This window comes from Mchenga conophoros, linkage group LG19 (genome assembly GCF_057382185.1).
Source record: "Mchenga conophoros isolate Kocher_MC1m ecotype Shallow Benthic linkage group LG19, M_conophoros_male_GT1.1, whole genome shotgun sequence".
In the NCBI taxonomy this organism is placed as follows: domain Eukaryota; kingdom Metazoa; phylum Chordata; class Actinopteri; order Cichliformes; family Cichlidae; genus Mchenga; species Mchenga conophoros.
In genome coordinates, this window is record NC_140544.1 from 9706427 (window position 1) to 9720191 (window position 13765).

General features: G+C 46.9%; 1 protein-coding gene across 10 annotated transcripts in view; it reads left to right on the top strand.

Moving 5' to 3' along the window:
- Positions 1-6556: 6556 nt before the first annotated feature.
- Positions 6557-13765, top strand: part of myt1lb (myelin transcription factor 1-like, b) — a 105805-nt gene continuing 98596 nt past the window's right edge. For 9 of the 10 annotated variants that reach the window (XM_085256400.1, XM_085256405.1, XM_085256407.1 and 6 more), the window contains exon 1: positions 6968-7327. The gene's annotated coding sequence lies outside the window, so the exon portion shown is untranslated. Of the gene's footprint in view, positions 6836-6967; positions 7328-13765 lie in introns of those variants that run through there. The other variant, XM_085256402.1, reaches the window with a different exon arrangement.

Sequence of the window (13765 nt, forward strand, 5' to 3'; positions counted from 1 at the left end):
GTGTTCACACCTAAATGCTAAGAGAAGGATCACCTGTGTCCTCGTTAGGGTGGGGATGTGTGCGGTGTGTGGGTCTGTAGCAGTGTTGCCAACTCCTCAGTAAGGAAAATCGCTATCTGATTGTTCAGTCTGACGTCACTAGCCGTGTCTGGGCCTAAACTCTGCTGCAGGTCCATATATCAAACGGTCACTATGGCATTACTGAGAGTTAAAACACTGTCTAAAGTCCTTCATCTTTAATAAAATGATCAGCGTTCTTCTCTACCAGGTGTAACAATTGAGTTTAACATCCAGGCATCCATGAAAACGGAATTTATGACATTTAACAGACTTAGAAGTTAGCTCGCTAGCTTCTATCTAAATACAATATAGCATGTCCTGACTGTGGGGTTTTCGAAACAAATTCAAACGTACAGCTCTGCTATCACTTCCAACATAAATGAAGACAGAAAACTAAACAGCAGTGACGTTTGTAGGGTTACTGAAGTTTGGCTAGCTGGTATTTAATGATGTGCTACGTGACCGCTAGCGACACAGCAATGTTAGCATAATATAAACAAGCTAACTTTTTTTCCACTCGATAAAAGTTAATGTGAGTGTTCTCGGTGGTCAGGAACAAATGTAATCGCATGGCAGGATGCTGTAAAAGGACCAAACTTCAGCCAGGAGAACAACTGAGATAATCCATCCACAATACGAGGTTAGTCATTCATATACTGCTGCATGGGCTGGGCTGTAGCTACATCCTAAGGTTTTAAAAACTGAGCTTAAATAAATGGTCAACGGTAATCACTGACTTTTTTTAGATGCTTTTTCAGATTAAATAGAAGAAAATTCAAAGCATTAAACATGTTAACAACACAAAAGCCATATTAAACGCAGACTACTTTAGGCCCGGAAGTAGGATTCGTCACGTCATCACTTAATAATCGGATTGGCTGTCCTAAAAGTCGCTAGAAGTCGCCAAATGACGTCATCGTCTAATTTGCATAATTGGTCATGCTAATGTAATTGTAACCTATCATGGAAGACACATAAAGTGAGTAAAAAACGTCCTAAATGCAGTTAGAATTTATTTAGAACTACAAATTAAATTTCTTTTAGCAATTATTGTTTTTTTAATGTCACAATTCCAATCCTGCTCCTTTATCCGGGCCTGGACCGGCAAAAGTGACCTGAAATTGGCACTCTGGTGGAGTTACTTTGTGTGTGAGAGTGTTTGTTTATAAGTAGTTTTAAACCTTGTGATCCACGAAACAGCATAACAGCAAAAGAACTGACTGCGTTACAGTCATGCGCGATTCATTTGCCGTTTGGTGTGAACGTCTCATGCCCTGATAGCAGCTGGGGGAGGACTATCCTCCGCCTAGGAGTGCTTTGGCACCGGTGAGGTGCCCAAGGCAGCACCGCTGCCTGTTGAGAGTAAGAGCCATACGTGTTTTCACGTCAAAAAGTCGTCATACAGTAAATAAGTCTCCAATAATACCAGAAAAAGTCGCCAGATTTGTCGCTAGTCGCTTTTTAGAAAAAAAGTCGCTAAGGGGGTCTGAAAACTCGCTAAATATAGCGATAAAGTCGCTAAGTTGGCAACACTGGTCTGTAGGCTCAGCTTATATCATTCAATGGTGATTAAGAGACAATAAGTTTCAGGACATTTTACCGAGAAAGTAATGTAACGAGTAATGTAACGAAGGACTTTGTCCAGCTAGCAATTAAGTAACACTAAAGTAAGATGTAACACATTTAGTGATGAAAAATGTGCAATACAATACTGTGTATCCAAATTATTACCCATCGCATATTTACTGAGCTGAAATATAAGGTGCAACAGACATTCTTACAGGATATCATATTTTTATATTTAATTGTAAAAGTGTAAATGTGCAGTGTTTGTGTCGATTTTACTGACAACTTTTTATCGTAAATATGAAAAAATCCCCCCTAAGCTGAGGGGACTTCCTGCTGAATCAGGTGACACATCTCCATGGATTTGTCTCGGTGAGCAGCACGCGTCACCTCACAGGTATGAATCTGATTTCGGTTTGAGGAAATATTGATTAACAGATTTTTGTCTATGACTGTGGGGAGTAACGAGGGGAGGTGTGATTTTAAAACCCTGTGCTGGTTTAACAATGAGGAGCCGAATCTAGTCTTACAAACACAGCAATACACACTGTGTGTGTGTGTGTGTGTTTATCCCCTGAAGCTACTGTTGTGTGTGTGTGTGTGTGTGTGTGTGTGTGTGTGTGTGTGTGTGTGTGTGTGTGTGTGTGTGTGTGTGTGTGTGTGCGTGCGTGCGCGCGCAGGTAAAGAGGCTCCCTGTGGGTTTGTGTGTGCCCTGGTCTTTCATGTCTGGCACATTTGTCATCCTGTTCCAAAGACCCGAGTATCTCACACACACACACACACACACACACACACACACACACACACACACACACACACACTCTGTACTGTACATAAGTAGGCTGAAGCTTGTTATTCCTCCTCTTTCTTACTCCCAGTACACCACCAATACAACCTCTCCTCCCTTATACATTTCTCTCTCTCGGCTCATTCTTTTCTTCTTCCTCCTCCTCTTCACCTCCCCCCCAACCCCACCCGCTCCTCTCCCTCGGTCCCAGCGAACAACAAGCCTTCACCTTCTCCCACGCTATCATCTCAAGTCCCCAAACACACAGATTGTCTTCCTCCCCCTCCTTTGGCTGCCTGGCGCTCACTTGCTTCCACTCTGCAGCAGCTGCACCTCTAACCTCAGCAGCCTCCCTCCATCCCTGCTGCGGTGCCGGGGTTCCCTTCGTTTTCTTTCACTCGGGAAGTTTTTTTCTTTAAAATTTACAGATGTATATGCGCTGCAGTCGGTGAATAAGTGATTTTAAAAAATGGCCTCTAAATAGTTCAAGCGCTTTTCATTTCAGGTGAGGAGATGAATTTAAGACGGTATTTATGTTAAGTAGACTCTTCTTCATTTTCTTCCACGTCTGAGAAGAAAACCTTGAACTTGAAAAATTATTTTCAACATGATGAGTGTGATTATTAACCTTCACTTCTGCTTTTCAAGGCATTTCTGCTGAGCCTCGTATTAAATTCATCATCAGCTGACAGAAAATCAGCCGCATAGCTGAAGCTCCAGCAGTGAGTCAGGACTCACCTGTTTAAATGCATTTGTAGGGGTGTGGCCTGTTTGATTGGCAGGTGCGTGGTGGCACAGGCAGCTGTAGCTGTTAGCTGTCTGCTGCTCTGGCCGGGAGGTTATCGTACTAGAAGGCTGACCTCCAGTTTTGGTGCACAGTGAAATTCTGGGATTTTGATTGGATGTCATTGAGCATCATTGCGATGCTTCCTGACAGTCCATGAATGAAGGCGATGTGGTTGGACTGAAGGACTGAGGAGCACTCGGTAAGTGTTATGCAGGGATGCAGAAGTGGTGAGGTTGATGTTCTTAGATTTACTTGGTTAGGTTTGTGCACTGAAAGGCTCAGTCTAAGGGTCCTGCTACAAACTAGCATGTGGCTGCTTTACTGCTCTGAAAGACACTTGGTGAGGTTTCACCAGCGGTTGTGGTTTGAGTCCAAATCGCTCTCCACACTGATGAATGACGCTCGTCTGGCGTGTGGACGTGTGACGAGCTGGGAGCTGAAACTGTGCTGTCGCATGTCTTTAAACACAACCTTGTCATAATAACTCTCATTTGTGACAATATTAGATATGATGAGGTGCAGAAAAGTCAACCTGGGAGCCAGAGTGTTCCCGCGAGAGCTCATTAAAGTGACAGTCAGTGAGCATCAGTTATGCTGATGTCCAGTGACAAAGAGATTTATGAAAGTAAAGACACAAACATGAATTACTCAGGGTGCACATTTTTCCCATAAACCTTTGCTCTGAGGCATTACGGTCTGAATTAAATCAGTGACGAGGGAATGAGCTTTGAGAGCGACGAGAGCAGCTCATTAAACAGCTGAAAACAAACACGCTCTGATTTGGTGGATTTTACAGTTTGTGTACCTGCAGCTTCTTTGCACGAGCAAATGTTAGCAGTGGACTGTGGACATCCCACTAAGCCTTTCCTATCACAAACATCTGTCCTGTGTCTGCTTTGCTTCAGCAGCGTCTCTGTCCTTCCAGTGAAGCACGCCACTTCATTATTAGACCCCCAATAATAAATGTGAGCTGTGGTTGGTTTGGGCCGTCAGAGGCACTCAAACAGAAAGCGCTCACCTATTGGTTAATGACTTGTCAATCACAGGTCAGGAACCAATGAGTGCGTCCTATCTGAGCCTTGGCGTGGCCAAACTCCATGTTTTATTCAGCATGAGCTGAAACAAGAGGCCGAGCTCATACAGTCATCGGGACTGTGTCCTCCTCACACGCGTCCACAGACATCGCCCCCTGGTGTTTGTGGGAAGGATTGCTGGTTTAGTGCGTCTGTCTTCAATCCATATTTATGACATCATACAGTCTGTTTCATCAGTGCATATGAAACAGTTAGCAACATGTAGGCCAAAAAAAGCAGGTTTAGGTTAACATCAGGATACACAAGGAGTTTTTAATGCGGGGCCTTCGGGGCAGCCGTTTGTATGATCGTCTCTAATGTGATGAAGTCGTTTGTGTTCAGTGTGTGCGTTGTTTGGTGTCTCAGTCGGTCTGGCGTGGATGGCCTTCAAGTGTCTTCGACACATTCTGAAGTGTTCACGTCGTTAATTATGAGTTTCAGTCATTTTCATGCAAAAAGAGTCAAAAAATAAAATAAAGTTGAACTTTTTGTAAGAACAGTTTCAGCTGTTTGTGCTGATGTTTCCTGAGAGCAGGACCTGAATTATAAGACTAACAAACTGGCACTGAAATGAGTTTAACATGGATTACAAATATTTTATATGAAACAGTCACTAAAAATGTATGTAGAATATATTTACATGTAATTTAAACTGATTTGAAGATTTTGAAAATGTTCTTTATTCAATTTTATTTATACAGCGCCAAATCACAACAACAGTCGCCTCAAGGTGCTTTATACTGTAAGGTCGACCCTACAATAATACACACAGAGAAACACCCAACAGTCATGTGACCCCCTATGAGCAAGCACTTTGGCGACAGTGGGAAGGAAAAACTCCCTTTTAACAGGAAGAAACCTCCTACAGAACCAGACTCAGGGAGGGGCGGGGCCATCTGCTGTGATTGGTTGGGGTGAGAGAAGGAAAACAGGATACCCGTCTTCCTTCCTGTACCTGTCTGATTCATGATGTCATCACAGTCAGGCTGGCTCTCCATCTTTATTACCTGACACTGAATCTGAACCAACATCTGGTTTGCAGATGTTTAAGATTCAAAGATCCCGTGAAGATTCACTGCTAACCTGTCACTGACCCCGTGGCTGAGTTATCCCTCGTTATGGAATAATTACCAACAAATTACAATCCAGTCAAAGCCTAAAAGGGAAACGTATCCCGTCACTGCTTCCTGTTTCCGTCTCCTGCTTTCCTTCTCTTATGGCGTCCCTGTTGGGATTTGTTTCGCATGTTTGTTGGTTTATGGAGGGACGTTCTGGGTGAGACTCGCCGTCTTCTCTCCGGTTCAGCGGATTTCTTGTTTGAGTGAAGCGATCCTCGGTGCCGAGGCTCCGTGAGCAGCAGATTCACGGCAGGATTCAAACATCACAGCGCAGCGATGCAGGGCTGCTGGGTCAGCGCGTCGGTCTGCCTGATTGCTGGAGTAATTGTGCCTGATTGGCATTAGCATAGGTAATATGGAGCACCCCGGGGGCAGCGGCGGTCCCAGCCCCCCTGAGTACTTATGGTGCCCTGCTGCGCTGCTGCAGGCAGAGAGCTTGTTGGTTGAGTAAAATGCTGCTGGATGCTTCTGATGTGTTTACTGTTGGAGCTTCATATATGCTCTGAATATTTATGTGCAAACACGAATGTATTTGGAAATGTTATTGCTCGTGTGCAGCGAGAGGCCCGATTCAGCCGCCCCAGCGGGCCGAGCGAATGAATTAGCACCTCTTGTCCAGTAAGAAACGAAGCTAATTTATACTCTAATTATGACGATGTCTCAGGGATCAAATTAACATTGTGTGTGTTTGCATATCTGTGTAAATATGGAAATCAGTGTGTTGTTATTCCCACACATGAATGTCACCCCGGTTATTGTGCACTCCACACGGCTGCAGCTCGCCCGCTTCCACGCTCATTCATCTTCTTCTCCTCTCTTAATTCTGCTGCTCAGCCAGCCTCGGAGCCTGTGATGGGTGGAGGAGGAGGCGGAAGAGGAAGATTAATTAACGGCAAGCCAGCGATGAGGCAGAGACTTCCTTTAAGTTTGCTTCCTGTTTGTGTCTCCAGTCAGACGAGCACTGAACCACGAGTGGAGCTCATTCCAGCGATTTTAGGGCACAAACGTGTATCTGTGCTCCCCCTCCCCTCCTCCTCCTCCTCCCCCTCCCCCTCCCTTCATGTGTGCCCGTGCAGGGCCCGTGGGAAGCACTCGCTCTGGGAGCAGACCGTCTGCAGCCCTGAATAAATGTATGTGGGGGGGGGCAGAGAGAGTGTTGGAGGACATACATGCAGAGAGACGAGCTTTCAGCTTCCTTCAGTGGTCCCTGCATCTCTCCGAGCTTCCTCACACGCACACACACGCATGCACACGCACACACACACACACACTCCTTCAGGGTACACCAGCCGCTCTGGAAGTCCTCTCTCTCCTTTGTTGTTTTTCTGTTGGTTGGTCTCGGCGACGGCGGAGCAGCGTGCGCCTCTATCGCCGCTTTTGTGTGTGTGTGTGTGTGTGTGAGTCTGCAAGGCGGCGTGTGAAGGATACCACTAGCAGCGCCCGGGTAAGTCAGCCTCTTCCTTCCATGGTTTTTTTGAGCGTTTCTCTCCATCTCGCCTGGGATCCTCGCCTCTCTCCACCTCATCTCCCTCTCCCGCCCTCCCTCTCTCTCTCTTATTGCTCTGCTCGCTCTCTCTCTCCCTCAGTGTCTCTCTCGGTCTGGGTTACGCCGTTTCCTCCCGACCGCGCTCTTGCCATACCTGCTTCTCTCTCTCTCTCCTCATTGGTGTGTCCTGATTCCTTTTTTCCATCAGGCTCTGGGCCCCATTGGTCGTCTGCCTTCCAACCATTATCTCCACTCCTCCACCCCTCTGTCATCCTTTCTCGCTCTCCGCGCTCTCTCCACCTCCTTCCCTCATTGCCGGTCACATCTCTCAAGTCGTAAAAATGATTTGCATGCAGGAGGAGAGCGCAACTTTGCAGTGAGAAAAATAAAGGAGAGGCTGAAACCGGGAGAGCAGGAGGAAAAGTTTACTGAGAAGACTGCAGCTGGAAGGTAACTCCTGCCCGTTAACGGCTTCTCGTGTTTCTGCCGTGCCCGTAGACGTGACGGTGTGATGTTGATCGGCTGCCCGGCTCAGTGAGCGTTTCGGCTGAATCGGAGCCTCGCGGTCGCTCCGGTGTCGTATCGTCGGGCTTTGTTTCTGTCATGTTGCTGCAGTCGGGCGGGCTGTTGTTGCGTCAGGTATCGTGAAGAAACTTGCATGGTTCACAAGTTTGTTGTGGAAGTTTGGTGCTGAGTGCTGCTCTGCACATTCGCGCTGTGTTTGCTGGAAACGTGTCTCATCGTTATGCTGCTGAATGCTGGATTATTGCAAGATTTCCTCCATGTTTGTGTTCTCGAGCGCTTTGATTTGCACGCACATGTGCTGTCACTCTGATGTCTTCATGGACGAGGCTGAGCGAGGCAATCTGAAGTTCAGCTCAAACTTCAAGCACATGCTGTCCCTTCGGTCTGCTCTTCCTCCTGATGCAGATGTTGTGCGTGTGTGTCTGCATGCACTCACACAGATGCACTGTAACACGTTTCATTCTGTCATGACAAGCAAAGCTTTGCTGCTTCCACAGTGAGTGTTTGTGAGCGCAGGATGGAGGCGTCGCTCGGACACATCTGGAGAGGAGTCCAGACTGACCCTGCGTCGTCTGACACATCGGTGTTTTCAAAGTGAAAGTGTGTGCAGGCTGGGATGAATTCATTTATCGGACGGTGTCAGTAGTTCAGCAGGTTTAACCTTTGTGTTCCTCAAATCTGAGATTTAGTTGAGTAAATCTGTGATTCAGAGATAAAGTGATGCAAACCTGAGAGACTCTAAATGAGTTCAGTGAAGATTTCTTTCTTTGTTTTCTGCACAAAATGGAATAAAAACATAACAAATCAATAAAAGCCCAGAGCAGTCTCTCAGTCCTGACTTTAGTGTGAAGTCATCTCAAACCTGTGAAACTGCTCTCACTGACGCTCCTACAGTTACAGTAAGAAGTGCATCTCTGAGCCGAGCCGCTCGGCGAGCTGAGGTGAAGCCGTGTTCTCCGGGATGTTCCTGAAACGGCGGCAGGAAGGAGACGGCGTGCTTGTTAGAGAGAGAGCGCGTGGCTGATGTGCTTTGCAGAGCGAGCCGAGGACAGCGAGACAGCTGAATGTGATTAAATTATAGAGGGAAAGCATGCTACCTGGTCTGACTGAGACCAACGCTGTGGGAACCCCCTCCTCCTCCCCCTCTCCCATCTCCTCCTCTGTGTGGTGTGAAAGTGAAAGAACCCGGGGAGGCTCGTCAGAGAGAAAGTCAGGTGTTGATGCTGAACGTGGACTCAGTGTAACGAGTCATGGCATCGACGAAGACACGGGTGGGGGTCTTTACTGCTCGGCAGCCTAATGAACGAGCAGGAAAAAGCCTCCCGGGGATCCCCTTCATGCAGCCGCCAGGGTGGGGGTGTGGGGGCAGCTGCGTGCTAATATTAGCTTCCATGTTGAATGGCTGGATCCCACACGAATCAGGCTTAGCAGAACTGCGGCGTGCGGTAACACAGAGCATGACTGTGCGCTGAGGCTGGACTGCCCGTGTGGTCGCACGCTGACGTGCATTTAATGACACGAGTGAGGACGTGCTCGACTCGCCCTCCTTAGGCGTTTGGAAAATATTAACAATTTTTAAAAACCCGTTGCTTTCAGCATGTTATACCACCACTCACCACTAGGAGGCGGCGCCTCTTTCGAGGGGAGTGAGGCGGGAATTAAAGCCACAAAACCTCTAGTACAATCAGAGCTCTGCTCACTTTCTGTTCCACAGGGGGCGCTCTCGAGCTCACTGTTTGGACATTGTTGACAGGAGAGCTCGAGACAGTAGAAAAGATTCTATTTGCAGATGTCTTGCAGGTTTCTATTGTAGTGAAAAACCATTCGTATTCACTCCTGCTCACTGATGTCAGAGCGCCCCCTGTGGACAGTAAACCCTCAATCAGAGCCGCTCGTTAAAGGGAGGGTTAAAACCCGATTATTGGCGGGCGCGATCGATGGATTCAAATGAAACACACTCTGTGGTTGAAGTTTCACGTCAGCTGTTTTTTAAAATTTGTCGGTTCATCTGTGACGCGCATGTTTCTGCAGGCATGTCCTACTGAGATAAATAAAGTTTTTCTCATACAGGAAGCAAGAAAAAATGAAACAGTGACACGTTAACGACGCAGATAATCTCTCTGTTATCATCTCGCACTGTTTCTATGCTCAAACGAAATCGCAGAATAAACAAAGTGAAAGTTTGATGAACGACTCACAATGAGGCAGCGTTTCTGTGTTTGATGCTTTTATTGTTTCAAATTATAAAACGACGTAAAGTGTATTTAAAGGCAGAGATGGATCAGCGGCGAGGGTCAGCTGACGGCTGTGGGAATGTGAAGCGCTCCGTACGAGGCGACTGCAGCACGGGCTGCTGTGAGCGAGAGCGGGAAACGGCGTCCGAAGTTAAAAATGAAAAAATATTTGCTCCCCGAGGCGAAGTTTGGAAAACTAAAGTATCATTTCTGGGAGACGCAGTTTCACGTCGCACGTCTGCAGCACATCTGTTCCTTTAACATGAACCTGATTATGCAACACATGCTAAAGATGACAGAATGATGCCAGGTCTCTCTTGGAAATGAGATTTTTAATCTCAATGAGATTTTTTACCTGGATAAATAAAGGATTAATAAATAAATGATTCCTGTAGAAGAAAATAATCACTGTGACGGCACAGCGGTCAGTGTTCCACTCACTGTGGACCTGTGGACTCCCACACACACTCCTGTTTGTAAAGTTAACAGTTAAAAAATCAGTTTTTTAAATTCAGCTTACCGTGAAAAACGAAACAGCTGATTTATTTCTTATTCAAATGTCGAATTTATGATTTACTTCATCCTGAAGCTGATCGGGAGTGCTCTCATCTTCATCATCATCATCATCATCATCATCATCATCATCAGTATTGTTGTTACAGGTGTTTGCGGTGCTGTAGTAGCTGCGTATCGGCGTCCTCAGCGTCCTTTGTTCTTACCTCACATTCTCCAGAGTTCATGTGATGTGTTTGTTTCTTCATAATTGAAATTTTTATGTGCAAACGATGAAATTATGGAACGTCTGCGTCCACACTCTGGGAAAAATCTGGGAGTGGAAACGATGATGTCGACCGTGCATGTGTATGAGTTTACTGATGAAAGAGCGTGTGGACAAATCAGGTGACCCTGGTCTGCACCGCCGGGGCTCTCGTTCCTCGGGATGAGTCGCAGGTTCGGCAGCGGCCGATCTCGGCTCAAACATTTAATCACGATGTGGATTTTTGGTCTCATTCGGGTCATTCCGAGCTCGCTGTGCGTGTCTTTGTGGGAATCAATGCGGTCTTCCAATCAGTCTCCGTGACGGGCTCGGGCAGAGGGGAGATCGATCGATTCGAGCCGACACGTCGTCGATGCCGACATCTACTCGGTGTAGGATGTGGCCGCTCGCGCGTCCTTCGCACACGCACTCCTGCGGCGGCTGATTAATTATGCCGCTCATCAGTCAGAGCACGAGTTGTAGCAGATACTGTAAAATATCAGCAGCATTTCCAGGCTGCTGTATTCAATGTGATGGTGACGGGACGAGGTGACACGGGCCAACAACAATTCATATCGAAGGTTATTATGATCACAAAGTCGCTGCTCCAACACCTGGGATCCTTTCATTCCCTCCTCTGCCCCATTGTTTACATGCAAATCGAACTGTGTGCATATCCAAAGAATCTACAGTTATACAGGAAAGAATGAATGAAACAAGGAGACATACAGAGAACTAAACAGGAAGAACACCGAGGGAAAGAGGAAGTACACAGGAAGGTTACAGAAGACTGAAAAAGAAGGAAGTAACACAGAAAGTGAGGAAAAAAGGATATATCAGGGAAGCGAAGAAAGGAAGCATGCAGGGAACAATGATATAAAGGGAGGAGAAAGAGGAAGGAAAGAAGGAAGAATGCTGTAGAGCAGGAAGGAGGTACGGCATACAGGAAGAACATGGGAAGGAAAAGCATACAAGATGGAAGAAAGCTTATAAGAAGTAAGGTAGGAAAGTATACAGGAAGTTAGGAAGAAAGGACACATAAACAAAGAAAATGGGAGGTAGGGAAGGATACTGGACAGGAAGTAAGGAGGCGTGCAGAAAACGGGAAGAAGGCATGTTTTGGTAAAGGAGGAAATGAGGAAATGGGAGGTTTTGGATGTGTAATTAGAATATCAGGTAGAAGCACTCGTGTAACTGTTAGCTGTCGTGTCAGGACTGAAGTCCGACAGCAAAAGGTTAAACCGCTTGTTAGTGGATAGAAAATTGTATTACACGTGGCGGTTACCACCTGGATGTGGTCGTCCGTCCCCCCGTGTGAAAAAGGTCCACAGAAAACAGAGTACAGGGAGTTTCAGTGTGGGTATCCCTCCAGAGAGACACACACACCTTCGTGCCTTTCCTCGGGGAAAACGCGATCTATCTCCTGGCGGGCAGGCCAATTAAAAACCAATCAGGCTGCTTGGAGTGCGCTGGTAATGGGAAAGCCGAGGCAGTGAAGGAAGTGCGGCTGATTAATGGACATTTTCACCTTGTGGCATAACAGCCTGCCACAGGCATCCATCACCTCGGGGGACGACGCTGGCCCCACACCTATCCCGACCGGCTGACGCGCTGTAAGAGATGTGCGAGCGTGCGACGGCGTGCCTGATGAGGCTGCGGGAGCTCCGCGTTAACCTGCCTGATCAGCAGGCCGCGGCGGCGGCGTCACGGCTACAGCTGCTTGTTTCCGTGTTCACACATCAGAGGACGCGCTGCTTGTGTTAAACGTGCATTTCTCACGTATTAGTTATAATAACGTGAGCCTTCCAGTGCTCGATGCGAGCACGATGAGCAGCTGGAATCACTTCCAGTGTTTTCGTTGCTCCGGTGGGTCAGAACCGGACTTTCCCACAGGCTGCAGACACGCTAACGGGGGGTCGGGACGCTCTTACCCAGCGCAAACACCGTGTTTGTGCCGTTGCACAGCAGCGAGCATTCAAAAGGAAAGTATTAAACGGCGTGAGCCGAGCTGGTTCCATTTCAGGAGCCGCTGTGACCTACTTCACACAGCCCGGCAGCGAGCTGTAAATAAGGATTTTCATAACCTGCTTTGGCCTTTTCCCATTAGAGCCACGACGGTGCCTTGAAGAATATTACAAAGAGGTGAGGAGCAGCTGTTTAGAGCGCTGCTATGATATCATCAAAGCGCTGACCTCCAGACTGCTGGAGTCTTTGTCATGCAATTACAATTAGCTTTAGCACCACGTTTAGCGTCAGCGATAGGACGGGACGGAGGGCGGGGGGAGTAATTGAATTTCTGTGTGCGCGGCTGCAGTTCAAAGTTGATGCCACTCGGTTTGTGTGTCTATCTGCCCGTTTTACCCGCCTCGCCGTGGAAACGCATTTATTTCAGCTCCGGCTTAGTTTGCAGATCTTTTCCAGTCGAATCAGCGGCCACGCTGGCACCTGTTGACATTTAGTTTCTCTCTAAACAATGAAACGATGAATCATTAAAGGAAATGTTTCAATCACAGCAACACCTGCCTCCTCGCTAATGACGCTGCTGCGTCATTACCGAAAAGTCAAGCAAGACGCCAGAGTCTTCGGGTCAGAGCGGTTACATCACTGCTGCGAGGGAGGCCGCATGTCAGGGGAGGGTGGAAGGAACCAAGGAAGGAAGGAGACCAAAAGCACACAAACCAGAATGGAAGGAAGGAAGTGCACATGAAGGCAGGAAACGAGACATATAGGAAGGAAACAAGGAAATAGGAATTATGAAGGAAGAACATATACAAAGAAGGAGAGATAAGCTTAAGGAAAGGAAAGAAGAAAGCATACATAAATAAAGAACGAAGGGAAGGAAGGATGTATGATACAATAACAAAGGAAGGAAATACATAACTAGGGAAGAAAGAAAATATGGATATTGAAGGACATTAAAGGTTTAAAGTATACAAACAAAAAATGAATGGATACAGGAAGGAATGAATTAAGGATACATAGAGAAAAATCTGGAAAAAAGAAGGAAATGAGGAAGGCAGAAAATAAGGAAGGAAGGATGTACAGAGAAAGGACATACAGAAGTAAAAGGAGGCAGGAATTGAAAAAAGGAAGAAAGGAAGGAGGAGAAGCTAAAAAAGGAAGTGTCAGGGCAGTACATGGGAACGTGGCGAGATATTGGAAAATGATTACCAAACAGGCATCCATTATTCAGCAGGGCAATCAGGGCGGGCACGCGCTCCTTATTTATGCCAGCGCTGTAAATCAGATTTGTCGGTTTTGATCACTCTAAAATCTCCCAGTCACACGTGGGCAATATTGGGTGAATATTACACTGTCTAATGGGTAATTGATGACGGCATGTGACACCGGTCGAGACGAATGGACGGCCTG